General features: G+C 34.9%; 1 long non-coding RNA gene across 2 annotated transcripts in view; it reads left to right on the forward strand.

Annotated features, from left to right (window-relative positions):
• The first annotated feature begins 11,669 nt into the window (after positions 1 to 11,669).
• LOC116216894 overlaps positions 11,670 to 22,034 on the forward strand; it is an 86,356-nt gene continuing 75,991 nt past the window's right edge. Inside the window, exon 1 of one of the 2 annotated variants that reach the window (XR_004160524.1) lies at positions 11,670 to 12,180. This is a non-coding gene — a long non-coding RNA (uncharacterized LOC116216894). The remainder of the gene's footprint in view (positions 12,181 to 22,034) is intronic. The other variant, XR_004160525.1, reaches the window with a different exon arrangement.

Raw genomic sequence — 22,034 nt, forward strand, 5'->3', positions numbered from 1 at the left:
TTTCCTCCCCCTACTCCCTTTTTGGGGGGTAATTGTTGTTGAATTTAGATGGAAGGTGTTACAACCATTCCAGTAGTGAAGATAAGAAAAACGATATGAGAACAATAAAAATGCCTGAGGGACAGAAGGTGTTAAATAAAGATATAGCTGAGTATCAGCATCCATGCAGTGGTATGCAAACACTGCCAAAGTATTTGGTCTCTAAGTGCCAGCATATAGATTGGGAGCAGTGCTGGGCCAAGATGAGAGTGCTCTGAGGGATATCAGAGCTGAGCTTATGCTTAGTAGGAAATTAAAAGTCCCAGAACTGCCCAAGGTCAGAAACTGACCACCAGTGTGCAAATTGCAGCTAGACAAGACTAATACAGGCACTGTAGGAAAAAGGCAGTACTTTTTCTGCTCATTAGAGTCCTACTGTGCAGTGATGACTGAAAGGACACAAGTGTATAAAGAATTAGAATAATTGTAAAATCTACTTATTTCCTCAGGTGCGCAATTCTGAAACAACTAAAATATGGCCTTTGGATGCAGAGACGATTAGTCAAAATCTTATGCAATACAGGAGACTTCTTAGTTGAGAAATTCTGCTAATGGTAAACAAAAAAAAAAGTGGCAGTCAACAAAATCTAAAGAGACAAAAAATAAAGGTGTTTAAAAAATATCAACCATAATGTTTCATAAATGATTGCTGCAGTATTTTGGCTTGAGAAAACAAAATTGTAGGTATAAGATTTAATGGAAGTTATCTTTTGTGAATCTGGCAGGAAACATTGGAGAACATGTACAATAAAAGTTGTTAGTGACTGCAGTGCAGATGCAAAACAGAATTCAGTTGTGAATTTGTCAGAAATCTTGTTTGACAGGCTATGAAATGAAGGAAAAAAGCATGAGAGGAAAACATACAAAGAAGTAAAACTCAAGAAACAAAGGGGATTTGGAGAGTGAGGCAGTAATAGGATTTTCAGGAAGCTGCTCACCCCTGGGAGTGAGTGAAGGTGCTGACATTGACAGGCTGTGATGAAGGGTTGTCTTATGTGCCTGACAACAGTGGGGAAAATGGATGTAGAAAAGCTGGAGAGATGGAAGTTTTAAAAATAAAGCTTTAGTAAATAAGACCTGAAGACAGCAAGTTGCTATGAAGTTAAATAGAAATAAAAGTGCCATGTAAATGAAAGGCTGCTAAGGAATCAAATCTATGGCTGCGATTCTCCAGGTCTCAGTATTACTAGCAAGCAGCCTGTCTATTCTTCTGGGGGGGAGGCGGGGCAGCAATATACAGCACAGTGGGGCAATTCTCTTGCATTGTAGGACAGATTTAAATATGGTGCAAACTGCTTTATCTCAGATGTAAACTCCTCTTATGTGATTGCAAAAATCCTCTTTTTCCGAATCTCTTTCAGATAAAAATGACATTGCAAAATCAAAACAGGTGTAGGAAGCTTCCATTGCAAATATGAATTTTAGTGGTTAAAATAGGATCAGAGAAATTAATGAGCATTATACAACTTACTTCAAGTTATGGAGGAGTATTTTTCTGTATCTTTCATGCTAGTTATATTCTGCAGTTGAAAATAGTGCATTATTTATGGTATGCATAAATCCTGATTATCTAAGGTTTGTGAAGAGCTGCTTTTTATTAAAAAGATGTGGCAGCACGTTCTGTTTCTTGATATCACACCAACAGCAAACACTGAAGTCAGGAGTGCTGCTACCCATTTTGATTTGTATCAAGAGTATATTTAAAATTTACTTTTTTTTTTTTTAAAGGTATCATGATTTTAATAGACTTTTGGATGCTTAAAATGTGAAAAAGGGCAGAATGATTAGTTGTTTGTAAAACTTTTTAATCTAGGAATATAACATAAATAATACAGTATGTTATTTTCAAGTGATGGAGAAAAAGAACAGCAGCAATTAAAGCAGAACATAAGTCTCTATTCAGTACCAGGATATTTAGGAGAAACTATGCTACTGCGATAAGAATATTACATACAAATTCAAACTGTATTTAACAAAGCCAGTAGTTAAATTTAAAATAATATAAGGTATTTAGTATTTCCCACAGTAAGAATGCTATGGTTCATGATTTTAACCATTAGGCATAGGGTATTTCTATTAAGGAATGATCTTGCAGTATGGTAAATTACTGTTTTCAGCTGGTGCTCACAAGATACAATCTTGACAATTCTGAAACATACATATTTGCTTCTCTCTGCTTTACATTCCACTTCCTTCTACTTGCTTATCAGTTATAAACAAGGTCATTCTCATTCCATTTTCTTAAACACTGCCATTTTCAAAGAAGCCATAAAATAAGAATTCTCAATGAACTTGTAATATGTAATATTTAATATCTTATTGGTTTTCTTCTAGAATTCTCTTTCCTCTCAGTTTCTCACCATTCATGCCTTAACTGTCTTGTCCTTCCAACTCCTATTATTTCATCAGCTATATATTTCATAACAATGTGACTAAACTTCTTGTTGACATCTGTCTTGGATATAAGTGCTGTGAACTCTTGAATATTTTCATTTGTAGTAAAACAAACTTTTAAATGACACTGAAGTTATCAAAACTTAACTGATTAAACAAGTGGACTTTTAGGATAATAGCTAACATCCAAAAGCTCGCTAATACTTAAATGCTCTTTACAGCATAAGCTGGTATGATTACTTTCATTACATAGCTTAAGAAATTGAGGCATGGTACTATAACCCATTGATCAATGCCACCTGGCAGCAAGGCAGGGAAAACATCTTGAAAGTTAGTCCTATCTTTGACAAACTAGGCAACATCAAGAAAGTATGAATTCTGACTTGGCTAATAATTATTTGGGACATATTACTGAGACTTTTCTGATGCAGCCACTATTTGCATATGTATATATGTGTGTGTGTGTGTGTGTGTATGTGTATGTGTATGTGTGTATATGTATATATATGTTGTCAGTGACATTATTGTTCATTGATACATATAACTTCAAATTAAAACTTAAAGAATGCAAAGTCAGTTTCTCTGTTAAGTAAATTCTGCTAGGATCAGTAGTAGAGATTTTTGGTCTCAAGAGCCACTTCTGTTGCATAGTTTTTGAGTAGTTTAAATGCATCGTATTTGCTGCTTTAGAGGAATCTTCCTTTAGTGCTCCAGAACAAAAAGCCAGGAACAAAAAGCCAGGCATTGCCCTTGTGAGAAGTTCCAAATTCTTTTATCCTTTTACTGTAAGATTAAGGGATTTGTTCCCTAACATTGTCACTGAGTTGTAAGATCAAAGTTATGAGCAAGCACTTCTTTTCTTTCTCTTTTTTTTTTTTAATTGGAAAGAATCTGTTCTGTTCTTATAGAATGGCAACCTGAGACCTCTGCTTATGGAAGGCAGGATGGTACTTGGGTTTAGTGTGACACATGGAGAATGCTAATTAATTTTTAAAAGGATGAGTGGTCTCAGAAGAGCTTGTCTCAGATAACTGAACTGTCACAAATTAAATCTCCCACTGCAGTTTTCTGTGAGACAAATATTCTAGTTTTCCCTCTCAAAAATACTTTTGATATCCAGATGAGAAAGATATCCAAGCAATGAACAGCAACCAATCACACTGTCTGTGTGTTTCCAGCTCTCATCCAGTGGGGTGAGAACTTACATAAGGGGGAAAAAAAAAAAATCTAAGAAGCTTCCAACAGCTGACATAATGCTGTTGGAAATATTCCCTACAATGTTCCTTCTCAGCCTACACCTAGAGAAAATCAAGCCTGTTCAATGATTGATCAGTGAGTATTTAAATTTGAATCAGTTTTCAGGTATGTGACAACCTGGACGGCTAAAAGCTGGTGGACTACTGAGAGTAGAAATGGATGGCTGCTAGGCTCCTGGGAATCTCATTCATTACAAGTGATAACCAGCTTTTGTTTCTCTCTCTGATCCGTAGCACGGTTTCTAATAAAACGTGAAAATAGTTCCAGGCAGATAAAGGATTTTGTGACCTTTAACTCATTGTTAGCTTTGCATTCCAAGAGGATTCCTTGTTCAGAATTATAGAGCAAATAAAACATTACTTTTGTAGGTGAAGGGACTGAAAACAAAATAAATGGAACAATACTTTGAACATTAGTTTAAAAAAATAGTTTTCAAAAATCTCTGTAATGGTTCTAAGAATTGTTTATTCCAAATAATTGCCCAAGAGAAGTTTGATTATGTCAAATCTATGAATTTCTTGCTACACAGTTCTAGAAATTTTTACTCTAAAATCTTTTTAATAATATACTAGTATACTGAACACTTCTTCCACAAATTCCATTAATATGAAGTACCACAAATTTGGAGCTTCCCACAGAATATTGAAAAATATTACTTTTAATTCATTTTTAGCATGTATGGAAGCTATCTTGAATTTTTTTCTAACTAATCATTTGTTATAATTTCTGACCAAGCATTTGTTCATCCTGTATATTCTTACCTCAGATGGAAATTAATGTCCTCCCACAATTGCTGTCTGATCTTCTAATTTTGTACAATAAAGAGTGCAAGCTCGCAAGTATTATTACTCCAAATGTGCGGCTTTCTCAGTTCATTAGTAAATGGAAATATAATGGAGTTTATTTTAAAAGAGGATTCATTTAAGTGTATTGTTTGTTTTCAAGGTACTCCAAGACTTCAATTGGATGTTTCTGAAGTATTTATAAGGAAATGTATCCAACCCCCTCCCCTGACATGCCCCCGGGAAATAAATAAACATGCAATTACTTTGGTATACTTTTTGTCTTGTTTGCTAATAATTCTTGTAAGTCAACACATTTCACATCTCCACCCTTCTACCAGCTCTCTCTTAGACCAACACATTAGTATTACACTCAAGCACAAACTACAAATGTATGGAATCACGAGTTTGCTTTCAAGTGAAACCAGTTGGAATGGACTGATATTCTTTAAACTCATACAAAAATTGCTTTACATATGCTTTCTTATATAAGTAAGTCCTAAAACTAAAGTGTTCAGAGAGTCTGAATGTAATAGAAACTAGTGAAGAACGATTGAGAAGAGGAAATAAGGTGAAATTACTCAATTTCATACTGCTGTTTTACAAAAAAAAAAAAAGCAGAAAAAGGTCAACATAAACAATTGCAAGAACAGTGTTTTGCTTTAAGAATGTATGTATTGTCTTTGAATTTCTATTTCATACCATGGAATGAGCTGTTCAATGATGAGTAAATTATCATCAAGCTTATAAAAGATCAATTAACAGTATGTTCTACCCTTAATTATTTCATCCACTAACGAACTGGGTGTATTTCTCCTTTTCATAGTGCTCTCCCTTTGCTTTATTCTTCCAAATGAAACATGCATGAGCCATTAAGACTGATTATTTATTTACTATATATTTATTATATATATATATATAGAGAGAGAGAGTGTGTGTGTGTGTGTGTGTGTGTATGTAAAATATATATCCTTTAAGAACAGTGCTAGTTTCTTTGAACAAATCCTCTCAGTTAATCAGTGATGATTCCTTAGAGTACACTTAAATGAGAGATGACAATCCTGTGGAGCTACCCCCAGTCTTCCACTCCATGTTCAAATTCCATTACAATGAATTCTGGTAGAGCAAAACCCTTGAATGCAATGTTTTTACAGTTTCATTACCATCTTGTGTATTAGACCATGGCAAAAATACAGCTTAATGAAATGTATATCCTGTTACAGTGAATGATCACTTGGCAACACTGGGTATTTTAAAACTTTAAGATCTGTAAACTAAACTTTCACTATCTGTTCTACCTCCTAATTATAAATGCAAAAAGAACATAACTCACAAGTGTATCATAAAAATGGATAATGTAATTGATTAAATGGTATTGCTGCATGTATACGTGCTTGGTTATTCAGTGCCTCTCTTTTTTAAGCTTATAAATCACACTCTAAATGCATCACACATTTTCTTGGCAAACAGATGAAAGATGTATTCTTTCACATTTGAAGGAAGACAATGAATTGATGATGATAATGGTTGGAAGAATACTAGAGAGGTACAAATACTGTCAGATATCAAGTATGAATGCTCCAGTTCTTTGAACATGTTGGATCAACCTGCTCTCTTGCGGTACTTTACAATGTAAGTAGCTACTTGGAAACTATCTTACAGTAGATAAAGAGCAAGGAAGTATTTGCTTAAATTGCCTCTGACTTTCTGCTTATAACCTTTTGCATAATATCTGTGCATTGTTAAGAGTTGAAATATTGGTGTTTTGTTTTTATACATAATCTAGTTGCTTTTATAACTTTCAAAGATTGTAGATATAGAATTTAATATGTGCTAAGAGTAAGTGTAACTTCAGCTGTAATTAGGAAGAAAAAAATGCTCAAAAAATTCCGCACAAGTAAGAAAAAATTTAATAAATGGAAAGAAAAAGTAGTTGTAATGTTACCACAACTAGGCAAGTAACTGAGTCCATAGTTTTCAAATACTAGTAGAACCTGAAAAACTGTATAGCCTTTAAACTGATTAACTTTCTTGTAACTAAGAGGTTTTAGGGAATTTACAGAAAATTCACTTTGCAGACTGATACCCCAACCCAAATTCTGTCTTTGTGAGAATTTGCTTAGGTAGGATGAAATAGAAATTTGAAAAGAAGCTTGTAAAACTCTAGGAAAACTGTAAATTCTTCCTGTGTCACATGGCTGAAGGTGTCCCTAATACTAACTGCGCTTTCATTTTCAGTCTCTCTGTAGAATCTTCTAGTAGCAATGTGCATAAATGAGCATGTTACCACACAAGCTATGGCTTAAGTGTGTACATACTACACAGGAATGCATTTGTATGAATGGGTGACAGAAAATACTCATCACATCTGCTTTGAAAAATGCTTGAAATTTAAGTAAACTCATGTTTTTAAATAATTAGTCTAGTTGAATCCATTTGCACTCTAGTTTCTGTAGTTCTCAATAATTTTTAAGTTAATTCCGCCCAAACAGCTCTTATGTATTGTTATTTTTGACCCTTGATTTAAGGAGATAGGAAGACAGTTCTTTATGTTATTAATGTATACTTAATTCATATCATTATTTCTGAAGTTTGGCCTCAATCTTTTTCCAAGGACTACAGTACGCATCCAGTCCTTTCCTGTCATGTCTCTTGCTCTTCTTCTAATGTCTCCTTTCCTCATTTTGACAGGTAATTTAGAAAGTCTGCCACATACTTTCCTTGCATCTAATTCCACTGAATCTGAAGGGATTGAAAGATGGAATGCAGTGGAACAAAACTTTCTGTAGCATGCTTGAGTATTTTCATAAATATTTAAAAAAATTGTATTGACATTGCAAGGATTTCGTAAGGATTAGAAATGCAGACCACAGAGAGCAGTAGTGTGATTTTTTGCCAGAAAATAACGTGGTTATTTCCTCAAGAGATTTTTCCTAATATCAATTAAATAATACTTTTTCTTGTGTTACTATGTAAAATGAAATTTGTGCTTACCGTGTATTTTCTTCAAGGTAAAATAAATCTATAATTGAGTGGTAAAAAATAAACATGAAACAAATATGGAGAAGCTTAAAAACCATTCTAAATCCCTAGGTGGATACATAACACACACAACCATAATGCCAGTATTTTTGTTAGTTATGAACTTATCTGCAATGATGTATTGCTCAGAATAGCAAACCAAACAGGCAGGTTTCAAACTCAACATATATATAAATCACCAAAATGCATAAATTAGGCACTGACTTTCAATTTAAAATATATGGATGCATGCAAAGACTCATTTACTATGCTAAGCCAGGTCGTATGCCAGAGGGATGGTAGGTCCAAGGACAAATTGTAAATGGTAGGAGCCCTAGGACTACAGCTAAAGTCACCTGAATCTGTGGGACTTCTTAATCTAACTTTCAGCAGACCATTCGTTGGTCCCTGAATCATTTATTCTAAAATCTGAACAGATACCTCTAAACTCATCCAACATTGTTTGTCAATATAATTTATTGCAACTAGCCAATCTCTGCCATTGATGTGCTGGCACACTGGCTAAACAAAGAGTGACATCTGAATCCAGAAAAATGGAGTTTAGAGCTGGTTGCTGTTTTAGGTGTTCATTAAACTCAAGCTGATGAACCATTTACTTTTGTTGCTAAAATGTCCATATTTTTCCAGAGATCAGCAAGCGAGCAGCTTTCTAGCAAAAAAGAAATTATACCTTTCCAGAGGCAAATACCTCCAACTTGTTCTAGGTTGTCTGCATATGCAAAACCTAATTTATCTGCTTTTCTTCCACTTTTTCTGAGCCTCAATTTTCTTTCACATGCTCTTTTCTGTTCTTCTACCATGCTTTGCTATATTTAAAAAACAAAAGCTTTTTATGTTGGATTTTCCTTCATTTATATACTGTATTTTTTCTTAGTTGCTTTTAAGCTTTAGTGGAGTTCTAGTCTTACATTAGAATCAGAGTTTTAACTTTTAAAAGCACCTTTTCCTCTTAGGTTTGAAACTGGGTAAAGGAAAAAAACCATGAACTTATTATACTAAAAAAAACAAAACAAACAACAAAAAAACCCTCAGGAGAGACCTGGAAAAGAAATCTCCAAAGGTTCAGATTTTTTTTTTTAAGAAGAGCTTAATTCTTTCTCTTAAGCAGTAACTTAACATGGCAAGTCTGTTGAGTTTTTCTGTAACCACATATTGCTCCCTTTTACTTTCCAGTAAGGAACAACTTACTTACAACTAACTTAGCTTGACAATGTTTATAGTAGATGTTATTTAAACTATACTTTAAGTGATTTTTGAGACACGAAGGCAGTTGCAGAAATGCTCTAAGAGACTCTGTTCAACACTGAGAGATTGTTCACTAGATGACAGTAATTCATATGGCTATCTATAGAGATGTTTTGGCCAGCTGCCCATATTCACTTCATCACACATTTAAGTTTAATTAGACTTTGTAGACTGATGGACTAAAGAGCCAAAAGGAGGCTACTGGGATTGCACAGGCTGACCTTTTTTCAACAAGGGCCAGAGAACTTTGCTCAATAAATCCTGGTTCCAAGAACAAAAGTCTTTTCAAGCAGGTATCTATGTTTATTGTAAAATCTACGGTGATGTGTTGCAGTGCTTATTACTTTGTCTGTTTGTGCATGCCAAGGCCTGTTGGGGTCTCCTGTGTTTTCCACTGTGGAGAAATGCCTGCCTGTGCCCTCGGGCTGCTTTGTCACTCCTATGTGCCAGGTTGGGAACACCCTACAACGAAGGTACTTCTCAAAGAATGGCCCAGGTTGGAAGGGACCTCAAGGATCATGAATTCCTCAACCCCCCTGCCACAGGCAGGGCCACAAGCCTTCCCTTTTAATACTAGGCCAGGCTGCCCAGGGTCCCATCCAGCCTGACCTTGAACACTTCTAGGGATGGGGTATCCACAACCTCTCTGGGGAGCCTGTTCCAATACCTCACCACTCTCAGAGTAAAGAACTTCCCCCTGACATCCAACCTAAATCTCCCTCCCTCAACTTAAAACCATTTCCCCTTGTCCTGCTTTCCTTGTCCTGTCTTTCAAAGACTTGGTTCCTTTCCTGTTTATAGGCTCCCTTTAGGTATTGAAATGCTGCAATGACGTCACCCTGCAGCAGCCTTCTTTTCTCCAGGCTGAACAAGCCCAGCTCCCTCAGCCTGTCCTTGTAGGGGAGGTGCTCCAGCCCCCTGATCATCTTTGTGGCTCTCCTCTGGACCCTCTCCAACAGCTCTCTGTCTTTCTTGTACTGGGGGCTCCAGACCTGGATGTAGTACTCCAGATGGGGCCTCACAAGAGCAGAGTAGAGAGGGACAATCACCTTTCTGTCCCTCCTGGCCACTCCTCTTCTGATGGAGCCCTTGGAAGGAGCTGGCTCCTTCTGTGGAACCTGCTGCTCCTTCAGCCCTTCTAGATAAACTGCACCTGTGCGTGGAAGCCAAGTGGTTCCATGTGATGCTAAGACAGGTTTGAAGGTATCCTGTATAGGTTTTACCCTAAAATAAGTCCCCTTTTTAGGGATACTGTGGTCTGGGTGGAGCCCTGTGGAGCCAAGTGATAAGCCCTGGAGATGAGTTTTAAATTTCTAGGTTGCTTCTAAGTAGTCAGCAACTTTCAAAGTATGTCCGTGTATGACAAATACAAGTAAACTTCATATGTCAATTTGTCAGTTAAATTTAAATGAATATGTAAAGCACACAAGCTTGGATTCTATATATTTGGCTGGTACTCACACTTGCCATGGGTACCGAAAAGACATGCTGAATGACCATTAATAGCCGGTAAGCTTTCAATGGTAACCAGATAGGTATTTGGACATCTAATGATGTACACTTTGAGTGATTTAATAAGCACATTGAGTGCTCCCTTTCTGGATTTCTGAGCATACAAGAGGCTTTGCTCTCTGTGTCTTGATTCTTCAGTTGGAGTCATACATGCTGATAATTAATTCTGATGGCTACCTAATTTTAGACAGAAGGAATCTGTAAAAACACAGTGAATGGTCTGTAAGAAAGAGATCAAGAAATGGAGTTCTTGGCTAACAAAGTGGAAGTACAATATTTCTTTCTTTCTTTTCCAGCATAAGAAATGAATAATAGAATAGTTTACTTTGCCTACTTCTCACCATACATTCAGAAGTATGTTGTACTGTTTAAACTTAAATTGACCTTGGCTGCAAGACCTGTATTGGTACTTGAGAGTTCTCAGCAATACTTTGCAGTGATGTCAACATGATTCAGCTGTAGCTTCAAGTTCCATGAGGGTCATCCAGACCACTTCCTGAGTTTGATAATATATGAGTAACCTTCTTAGAGTAATACTAATTAACTTTGTACAGTTTCTGCTGTAAATTATTTTCTGAGCCTCTTAGGATTGCTCTGAGCCAATTGCATACACGGCAAAAGGTTAATTGTTTGTGAAAGACAAAGAAAAGGGCACCTCTGTGACTCTCAGTAGAAATTAAGAGAATAATGAAATCTTTCTATGGGAATTCACCTGCTTTATGTGTGAAGTACTAACTGCAAAACTTCTTTGATATTGAAACATTCATTTTCAAGAGCAATTTTTAACAAAATTAGAATGCTCATTTATATTGAAAAAAAATAGCATGGTTTGCTGCTTTGTTTAGAAACTTAGCTAGCAACAGATGTGATAATTTAGGCTGTTCTGTTTTGAGAGGAACAGTATTATGGATGTATATAAGTATATATAAATCCCCATGTATTTCTTTTGCTGATCAAGGCATGCTGGGTTGTTAAAATTATCCTACAGTGTGCAGGAAAATAATACCTATGTACATGATAACCATTATCAGACAAATAAGAATTACATAATTATCATGGCATTAAATATTTATGGAGCATATAATTTTCAGAAAAGAGATGAATTGCCAGTTGCATCCAATAAATGACAAAAAGAACTGCATGTGATGCCTCACAATGATGTAGAGTTTTCAGAACTTATTTTGAGCTCATTTCTGGTGAAGAATTTATGTAGATGTCTTCACTTGTTTTAAGAATTTTTAAGGTATTTTCTTTCTAACTTCTTTATGAAGAAACTAAGCTACAAAGGTATTTGTTGGATAATTCTGAAATCAGATAGAAAATATTTTAAAAAAATGGGGGAAAAAATTCTTCTGAATGAAAAGAAATAATGTGACTCTGTCAGGAAATTATTTTTTTATTCTTTGCCCAAACAGCTTTTCTTCTTCCAAGGAAAGGCTGTTTTCTTCTCCCTCATGCTTGGGCTCATACTTTCTCCTCTGCTTGGACTTATTGTGTAAGGCTGAGATGTCTCAGCATTCATATCTCTGTAACCTTAGTGCTATTTTACATTCTTCATTATCAGTTTGTGATTATGTCTTCCGCATAATATCAGCATCAGTAAATTAAATATTTTTTCCACTCTTTTCATTAAGATACCAAACTTTATGCTTCTATTTATTTACTTCATTACTAATGCTGATTAAGTCTAAGAAAGCAAACATCTTATAATGGAAAATTCCTCTTTCTCTCTTGGCAGTTACCATTCCCAGTTGCTGGGGATTGGTTTCTTTAAATTTTCTTTATATCAGCAGGCAAGGTTTCCTCTGCATATGCCAGCCAATCCTCCTCTCATCAACAGAACTTTCCACCAAAATGAGTGCCTATGGAATCAGTAACCATGTGCAGAACTTCTGAAGCAACTTAATATGTGAGTAAAATTTGAGTAAATGGTATTATCTCTGGTGTATGATTAAAAACAGTGAAACACAGAGCAATGTGATGCATTCTTAAGCAAGTATTTTTTCATGTGGAACTTTAAAACCAGTCTTCCTTGGTTGGAAGGAAAAATTAATTATTCATAAGATAGAGGCAGAAGAGAGAAGCTGAAAAACCAACGATTTTTACTGAAAATTTGATAAGGAGATATGCAATGTCAGTTTGAATTGACACTTATAAAGGTATGGGCTTCTGGATAAAGTTTCATTTGAAAAACTAATTTAAGATGATTCAGGAGAATCATATAGCGAGAACCTTCTGTGATCAAAAATGGGCTGCTTGATTTTGCTGATGTAACCCACACAAATGCTGTTTTGAGAGACTGTTTTACATCTTTACTGACTTTTTCTTCTTCTTTATGGAGGTCAATAAGTGAAGGTCTGATTATCAGAGACTCTGAAGTTTGTTTCTGACTATATGGGAAAGTGCAATCTTCTGAGGAATGGGGAATGTTGCAATAGAATATTTAGAACTCTAACAGAAAAGTTTAGAAATTGCTTCTTATGAAATGATATCCACCAACTCACCAGAACTGAAGGTTGGAATCCTTGGCAATTGCAAGCTGTGGAGCTATGCTGTAGAGAGGTCAGAAGTCTACATTTCGTCACTTGCTTTTTACCTTTCACTACTTAATCCCAATGTTTGATTCAGAAACTGTTGTTTTTCTTTTTTTTTTTCTGAAAGTGCCCCAGAAGTTTATCAGCCAATACCTAAAATATAGTTGCTCTAATTTTCTTGGAAGCTTATATCTGGAGATTACTTAAAATAGTCTATTTCAAAGTTAGATGTATCATTAGAAATAGGTAATTTTAGGATATGGTTGAGAATACTTGTTTCTCAAGTTAGGTGAAGTTCTTGGTGTACTGTTCTTGTTACAAACTTGTATATAATTTTACTGTTCGCTGAAACAGATGGGAACATGGTTAATCATATCCTTAATTAGACAGATTTTATTCTTTGAAATCTGCAGATATTAAATCCACGTTACTCAAAACTTCCAAGGATTAAGCCTTCTCTCTAAAAATGGTGAATATAATAACAGAATTCACTTGCATTAGGACAGATGACTGTGTTTACTTACTGTTAGTATTTTTAGTATTCCTTCTGTAATACCAAAGATAGCAAAGTGTTGCTGACTTTATTAGTTTCAAAACAGTGCAATTTGCTGCTGAACATACAGAGAAAATCACAGCTTTGATCATGAAAGATGGAAAGACAAATGTTGTGATTTTCAGTAACACATTTAGAGTTGTATGTGGCTAGAAATTTTAACACATTACATTCTGACATTTTTGTTAATGCTCTGTATATTAATACAAACATAATAATATATGTTATATATTTTATATATATAATATATATAAAGCATATAAATAATATAAAAATATTAATCCTAGATAGGAGAGGTTATCTGTATATACATACAAGAAATTTGGTTCTCATTTCACATACATCGTTCAAAATTTTTTACCACAGTATATTAAATTATATGCAGAATATGAATCTCACCTAACTTCTTAATAAGCCTGTTGACAACCTGAGTCTTAATCAAAGTCTCGCATCAGCTTTATCCCTGGAAGAATAATACAGACATCTGTTTAGGACCAGATCTAAAAATAGTGATTGCTAGGGTACATCTAATTCTTTTATGAGATTTTATTCCTAATGGCAGAAATCAGTTGTCATTTCATTTTAGGCTATGCTCAGAATAAAGCTGAATATTTGAATTCTAGTTCTGACTTGTGTATAGAACTGAACAATAAGATTAAGTTTTGATATGCAGGCTTGATTCTTGCATGCCCCCAACTTTATCATCTCTGATTCACAAACTATGTGCATTTATCTGACCTACGCTTCTTTCCTTGTCTTCTTCCTTGGAGAGAGATTTATGCTTACATAGGGTGTAATCACGTCTGCTAAATCCATTCTTTGAAGGGTCTGAAACAATTTTAAAATAAAGCTTTTTTTTTTTTCCAACAAATAATGTTATTACATTGGCAGAGGAAAAAGTCAACTAAAATTTGTAAACAAATTTGATCTTTCAAAATATTATTCTTACTGTCTTTTATAATTTGCCGTGTCAAAACAATCAATCTGTGCAGGCCACAGAAGAAATGGTTTTCAGTTCACTCAAACTAGCATCAAAAGCTACTGATGTGTGGCATCATTTAAAAACTTTTCAGAAACAAAAGCAGTTGGGAGATTTTGTTTTCAAGTTCAAGATATTTGAAGCAGTGTTCTTTGCGGGCTTTGTCTGAATCACTTTATGCTGGAGACAAAATTTTCTCCACATAAAACTAGAAACTGCTTATCTCAGTGACAAGGGAAGTCTGTGCTTCAAATACAAATGAATAAATAAACTCACTTCTGAAGAATATTTCCCAGTGTTTGTAGTAAAGCTGAGTTTTTTGGAAGATTGTGAAAGGTGATGTTATTAAAAACACTGTTTTCCCCCTTCATTTTCAGTGCAGATGGTGCAAACATTTAATCTTAGTGGAATGTATTGTTGGAGTAGTCTAGACAGGGTATGATCAAAAGACTGCAAATGGGAACAATTTGATTTTGAAAAATTTTATCTGATTACAGGGATAATGACTTGAAAATCAACCTGGCAATTTTGCATGATTAGAAAAGTGATATTCATGTTGATTTCTCATCATGTTTCCAAATGGAAACTGATTTCTGCTACATATTACATATAATTTATCTCACAGATGACTCAGCTGCAATCTCTGAAGTCTTAGTTGCTCCATGCTTGAAGCTATTCTGCTGTTTTGCCAGGCATAGAAATATCGAAACTGTATACTAGCTGCTTTTCCACACCAGTAAATCTCTAAGGAGAGTTTAGGAGATTGAAACCAGATAATGATATTTAATCTTTAATCAAATTTGATGTTTATGCAAAAACAGACTTTTTAAAAAGGTATTTATTTTACCCAACTGAATAACCACTTAATTCAGAACCCCTTATTTCCATGTTGTACAGTTGCTTTTCTCTCAAAAATGTGTTTCTGGCCCTATGTACTGTTTTACTGAAAAGAAATAGGTAGAGGCAATGCTGCTCATCTTGTTTTTTTTGTTGTTTTTTTTTTTCCTTTTCCCCTTGGATGACTTTATTAAAGAGTACAGCTGTAACATCTATTGATTCATAAGGTTCAATGTGCTATATGCAGGAGGGAGAATTTGGTATTAGTGTAGTTCCATGAAAATGTCAGTTCAGTATTCACACACACTCACAAAAATTGCTAAAAAAGAATTAAGAGTACAAAACTTAGAATATAATGATGATAGATTATAAATCCATGCCTCAACTCGGTCACTGTTGACTGTTCTGCTCCTGTTATTTCAAAAACAATGTAGTCAGAAGGACAAGCAGAATGATCAGAATGGTGAAAATGATTCTACAGCAGTGAGCTCACCGAATTTGGTGAAGGGGGATGTTTAGAAATCCAGAACTGGTAAATTCTCTGTTAGGAACTCCCTATCCTTCATACTTGGATTGTTCTCCACGGTATAAAGCTAATGTATTTCCCATGGATTCATTAGTATTAAAATTTCCTCTGGAAAATTTCTGTTATTATTTCTATTACTATAACTCTTGTTATTTGATTTCATTTTCAGAAGCGTATAACCATCAGGTGTTTGAGAAAGATTATCATTCATGCTTCCTGTTAATTAATTAAGGATGCACTCTAATTAATTGCACTTTCATTCTGAGTTTTTACTGCTTGTATTTTGCCTTGCTGTATTACTTTGCTCTGTGGAAATGAAAGGAAAAACTCATACAGAGAAGAGGGCCCAGAGCTGCTGAAGGTGGTGACTATTACTAACATGGCTTAAAAAGTGGTAATATTCTTGAGAAATAAAAAGATGTTGAAGCAGTGTATAAAAACCACAAACTAGAAGACAAATGGAGTTCAATAAAATATGTTTATCTATTTCAGTTGACTGATTGAATACGAGTACATTAATTCAAGTTATTTTTAAATTATGAATTTTCCCTGATCCTGAACCCTCCTACTTCTATGTTCATTATGCCCATAAATTTGCTGTTCACCTGTTTATAACATTGCTCACTTTAAACACTGCCTGAACAGCTAGTAACCTATAACTAGTGTCTATCGCATTGCAGTTACATTCACATCCTATATTTGCTACTCTCATTTTCTTAGCCTTGTCATGATACCATGGAAGGCAGCAGGACCCATGTGATAATTTTGTCCAGTGTATCATGAATCATTTAATTTTACCTACCTGTTCTTAGTTTTAGCATCAGAATTTGGACTTGTTTACATGTCTCTATACTTTGAAAGCTAAATTTTGCCATACCCGAGGGAGAGAGTAGGAGAAGACTAAGTTGTAAGTGACTGAGGTATTACAGAGAGATATACTTGGAAAAATGTAGCATTGTAGGTGGAAGAAAAACTTCCAAATTCCTTTTGGTCTCATATAGATACAGTAACGTCATAGCTCAGATCCAAGCAGCGCTTTGACCCTGGGTTGTGAGCAAGATATGTCGAACAGCTGAGGAACAAAGTCCTTTTTCTCTTGTTTAAAATGTTACTTGTGTCAAAAACTCATTCTTCATTAGGCCAAAGAGTAAATTGGGAAGAATATGACCAATATGTTTCTTCCACAACTGTGAATCTTAGGTATGCAAAAATCTGTACAGTTACAATTCTTGTACTACGTTTGTGGAGTTTGTTTGTTTGTTTGTTTTCTGTTTGCTGGTTCAAAAAATTCTGTGTGGATTCACAGTGAATGTTGAGTTCTAAAGCCTAGGACAAGACCTACAAAATGATAAGAGTTTAATTTTTATACTGCAAAGACAGTGTTTAGTTAAAAATATTGCTAACAGTATCATTTGACGGTAAAAAGAATCTACTGCTTGCTGTATGTCAGACTGGGATCAAAGAGAGTAGAAGCAGAATGTGATCTCTCTGGAGTGAAAAATGAAGAAATCATTACCCATAGTAATTTCTTACTTCAGCTGTGCCTGTGGTGAAGAAGATTTTAAATTGCTTGAGTTTATAACAAATTACTTTGTAATTTCTCAACCACTGCAAACTGGAGCAAGTAACCTGCAATCCCAACATCATATCCTGATTAAGGTGTATATTAGCCACTTGCTTTTCATGATGCAGGTGAAGTAGAATATTTCTTCTGTTACATCTTTGCTGGTCCTTATACAAAGTCACATACAAACCAACTTGTATGGCTTTACTATTAGCATGTTTTGGGATGTCTTTGGATTTTTTTTTTTATATTTGTCATTAATACATCTCTAAGTTTCATACGTTCATTTTCTTAGCTGTATTTCTTTCTGTGGCTGTTTGTTTTTGCTTAAAACTTGTATGAGAAGTAAGGCTTTTACATCCAATTAGGAAGGACTGATGAGCTGTTAGGTTTATCAGCTTTATTTTTCTTTATTTTGGTCCACCTATAGTATAAAAAGATCTGTGAATGATGACTAAGAAAATCAAAGAATTTGTTAGTACAGGAGTTTGCCTCTGTATTGGAGGGGATGCAACTTTGGGGATATATAATTTGAAAATGGATGAAAATCATTGTTAGATTCATATTCACAAGATTATTTCAAATAAAACAAACAAACAAACAAAAAAAGACCCCAAAACAAAACCTCAGTTTCTTTTTTCCCTGAACTTTTTTTGTCTAGAAAATAATTACACTGATTTAGCCTGCCTGTGTTGAGCTGAGAATGCAATGAAAAGCCCATGTATTCTTTTTCTATATTCTGAAAAATGATAATTTTACAGTTGTTAAAATCCATCTTCTTTCAAAGATACAATGACATGTTTTCCTCTTATCTGTCCTTAAAACATTAAATCTTTTATATGAATTGGTTGACAGTTTTTGAAGGATAACCTTTTCAACATCATAAAATAAATGAAAGTGGTGAAGGATTTAGATTCAAAATGCTTTTCCAGTGCACTAATAATTTGATGAGCACTCCTATCATTTTTCTAAAATGGCATTAGATTAAATCTTATTCATCCAGCAAATTCTTTGAAGAGGACTCACCTTTAAAAGCTGATGACATAAACCAGCTCGAAGATGTGATTGTGGTATTTGAAATACCCTGTCTCTAGAGTCAATTATTTATGACGCATGATTAATATTTTCTATTTTTCCTTACAAGTTTTGTTACTGTATTATTATTATGTAAACTAAACTTACAAGGCACATGATATAGTTATGACCCTATGGTAAGATCTCGTCTCTCATAACTTAGCACGTTTTTCTCCTGACATTCATGTAAGCAGCACACAACCATGATGTGAAAGGAAATTGCTTCCAACGCCTCTAAAATTGCTTGCTTGGCTTGAATTAATCTTAATCGAATTTCTGTCTGAGATGTTTAAAAACCTTACAGAATCTCATTGTTTGAGCCCAGCTTTGCTAATTTGATTCTACATTCCAAAGTGACAACAAATTCTGAGGCTCTGTGGGACTGCTGTTGCTGATAATGTTTCCATGAGGGTGGCATGAACTGTGCTGTTCATTAATGTGACATACCTTTCTAATGAATGTCCTTTTGTAATAGTTAGGGATGCAAGTTCATAGTTTTCATATTTAACTGTGTTGCCTACTTGTCTAAAGGTCCAGATTCAAATGCACAGTCTTGGAAAAGGCAAGAAATATGTATGTGCTTGCACTGAGAAAAAAGCCAAATTGCTGGCTTATAAACGTCATTATCTTTTAGCCATGTTAATTAAAAAAATTGATTTACCACAAAAGAGAAAAAACACTAAGGACAGAAAGAGCCATATGGTATCACCAAATGACATAGAAATGTTTTGTAACCTGTCAAATCAGATCTGATAAACTGGACCTTTTTTGAGTTTCCATGTACTGAATTGTGTACAATTATCTTACGTATTTCTAAATTTAAAATATATAATTGCACAACATTTATTTTATCTTAATGTCCAAGATGTTCCTGAAAATATTTTTTAAAAAGTTGACTTCTGTAATAAAAATTGTTCCTATTGCTAGCAAGTTGGTCAGTGAGCTGCAAACAGTGGATGTTCCTTTTTGCAATAAAAATAAAATGTGGTTAGAAATAATAGTCTGTCTCATTAGAATTCAGGGAAAAATTTCACCTGAAATAGGCTTCTCTTATTTTAACACAGCACTAAGTGTTCTGTCTAGTAATAAAGTATATAGAATCATCCATAAAGAAACAGCCCAGATATACTGAGAAATGAAGTACCTGGTTTAAATTTCAATTTTCTGTTCTCTGCACCAATTATAAGAGCAGGGGAGACCCTGTAGTATTCATTCTGTGGAAGAGATTCTACTTGTTGTAATATCTAATATGAAATAAAGCTGACAGCAACATGCAGCACGTTATACTAGTCCTTGCCTGATTTTTTTGTCACCTATGGTATATCCTATCACTGATTAACATGATGTTGTGTTAAGCATCCTAATTCAGCTAGGAAAGTCAGATGTGCAGTTGTAGTTAGAGAAACTTATTATTTTTAATTGTGATACTTGCCTAGCTCTTAACTGTATGTAATAAGTGAATTTATTAGCTTTTTAGGTAATTAAAGTTTGACATACATCTATGGGAGTAAAAACAAATATATATTTAGAGATTCTTTTTATAACTACTTTGAGCATGTCTCCATACACACACACACACACACACATTTTTCAAATCACAGAAAAAAGCCTTCAAAGCGTGTTTTCTCACTATAATTGGGGAAAAATATCTCTGATTTTGACAGTGATGAAAGAGAGGCAGTTCCTGAAGTTCCTCTAACAGTTTTCTAGTCCTATTTTCTCTGTTATGCTTGGATCCTTTTACATGAAGCAACCAGCTTTTCACCCACTGTGTTAGGCTGTGTCACGCTCTTCATCACGCCTCGCTGCAATGAGATATTGTTCTGTAAAGCAATATCCAGTCTCTTGCTATGTACTCCATGGGGATTCCTCAGTTTTGATGAGCTCATTATTTTCCTCTTAGCTTCATTTTTTTTCAGTATGTCACTAAACTAGCAGTTCCTAAGTGAGTGGGCAAAAAAGGTGCTGCTTATATTTCATGACTTTATAACTTTGTTAATGTAATTTGTTCTACGCAATTTCTCTTTTAACTTTGTTCCTGTTGACCCTGTGAAGATAGAGTTGACACCATACATCTTGACTGTAGTACTGTAGTTTTCCAGTAAGGTGGTTGTTCTGTAGCCTGCACTGACTTCAATAGCCTGCCTTGACCCTGGTATCTGCAGAGAATGAATTGAGAAAACTGTGTAAATCTCTACTTGGCTTATCATTCTGACTTCTCAGACTTGAGAAAGTGTTTTTAAGTGCTAGGTAGTGATGTCTGGAGAAGAGGTGACCTTTGAGGACTGGAAAGTAAAAAGACAAAAAAAAAAAACAAAAAAAACCACCACAGTAGTTTTCTTTTCCTCATTTCTTTATCCCATAGAAAGCACAGATATATGCAGCATGGGAGTGTTAACTCCTGAGTGAAAGTCCTGTGTTTTAAAACTCCACTAAAAGAACTGGCTGAAGGCCAGCATGGCTTCAACACTTTGTGCTTTTGTTCTTGCTATGAAGTTTATGGCTTTGCTTCTGTGTAGTGGACCTCAGAAGAGGCACAGATTGTATGATCTGGGGCTGTTTGGAATAATCTGGAGGGGAAGTTCTATTCTTTTGTATGTTTTTACCACATCTGGAAATGCTCTGACTCTCTCTTTTGTGTTTTGAAAATCAGATGTTAACTATGGTAGTAACAACAAAACATTATTCTGTTTTGAGCTGAAATGCTGTAATTGTTAACATAGGTGCCCTTGCTGTCCTTTATTGAACTGCCTACCTGCATCAGAATGTTCTATAAACTGTAGAAAAATTCAGATGTAAATTTAATTCAATTAGTTTCCTCCCAACCCACCCACCCTCCACCTCCAAAAATAAAACCAACACTACACCATTCATCACAGTATGCAAGAGGGCTAGTTATTAATTGTGAAAGTCTTAATTTCCTAAACTATCTGAGTTGAGTGAAAAGGACTAGCTGCATGGGTTGTTTATGACTGCATTTGGAATCACTGCTAAATTTTGCTTATGAAGTTGGCTTTGTGCTTCTTGACATGAAAATCAACTGGGTATGTTTCCTTATTTGTAATTCCCTGCTATGTTTGGCAACATTGACAAAATAACTTTACACGCTGACTGATGATAAGAATATTGTCTATCTCTAAGACGGAAAGCAAATGTACAAAAACTCATAAACTTGAGAAGTGAGGAACAATTTGTAATTCTCCGTTTCATAGTGGTCCACTCTTGCAGAAGCGCCAATGAACAGCAGTAGTGAAGTGTTCCCTATTTGCAGAAATAAGTCTACATTCTGTGGCCCAGTGTAGGCTGGCAAGGTCAGTTCCTAACCTGAGTAAGTTAAAATACTGTGGGGTTTTTTTTTGTTGTTGTTGTTCTGTTGGGTTGTTTTTTTTTCCCTCAAGAAACACCTGTAATCCTTGCAAATTTTTTCTGGTTGAAAGAATGTATTTAGAGGAGAATACTTAGTGTAGCCAAAAATTCCTCACTCTCATCATTACAACTAATTTTCTAGTTTCTACATTTTCTTGTCTCACTGGTCACGGTGTGACTTTGGCCTTTAAGTGTATTTATATATTGGAATAGACTAATTAGAGGATCACATTGTCTGCAGTAGAAGGTTAATTTTACTCTTGTAGATTACGCAGAATTCCAGAATATGGTTGTTAGCTTCAGGAAAAAAAAATTTTGTGTCAGAAGCAC

The sequence above is a fragment of the Meleagris gallopavo genome, chromosome 8 (assembly GCF_000146605.3).
Source record: "Meleagris gallopavo isolate NT-WF06-2002-E0010 breed Aviagen turkey brand Nicholas breeding stock chromosome 8, Turkey_5.1, whole genome shotgun sequence".
NCBI classification, from domain to species: domain Eukaryota; kingdom Metazoa; phylum Chordata; class Aves; order Galliformes; family Phasianidae; genus Meleagris; species Meleagris gallopavo.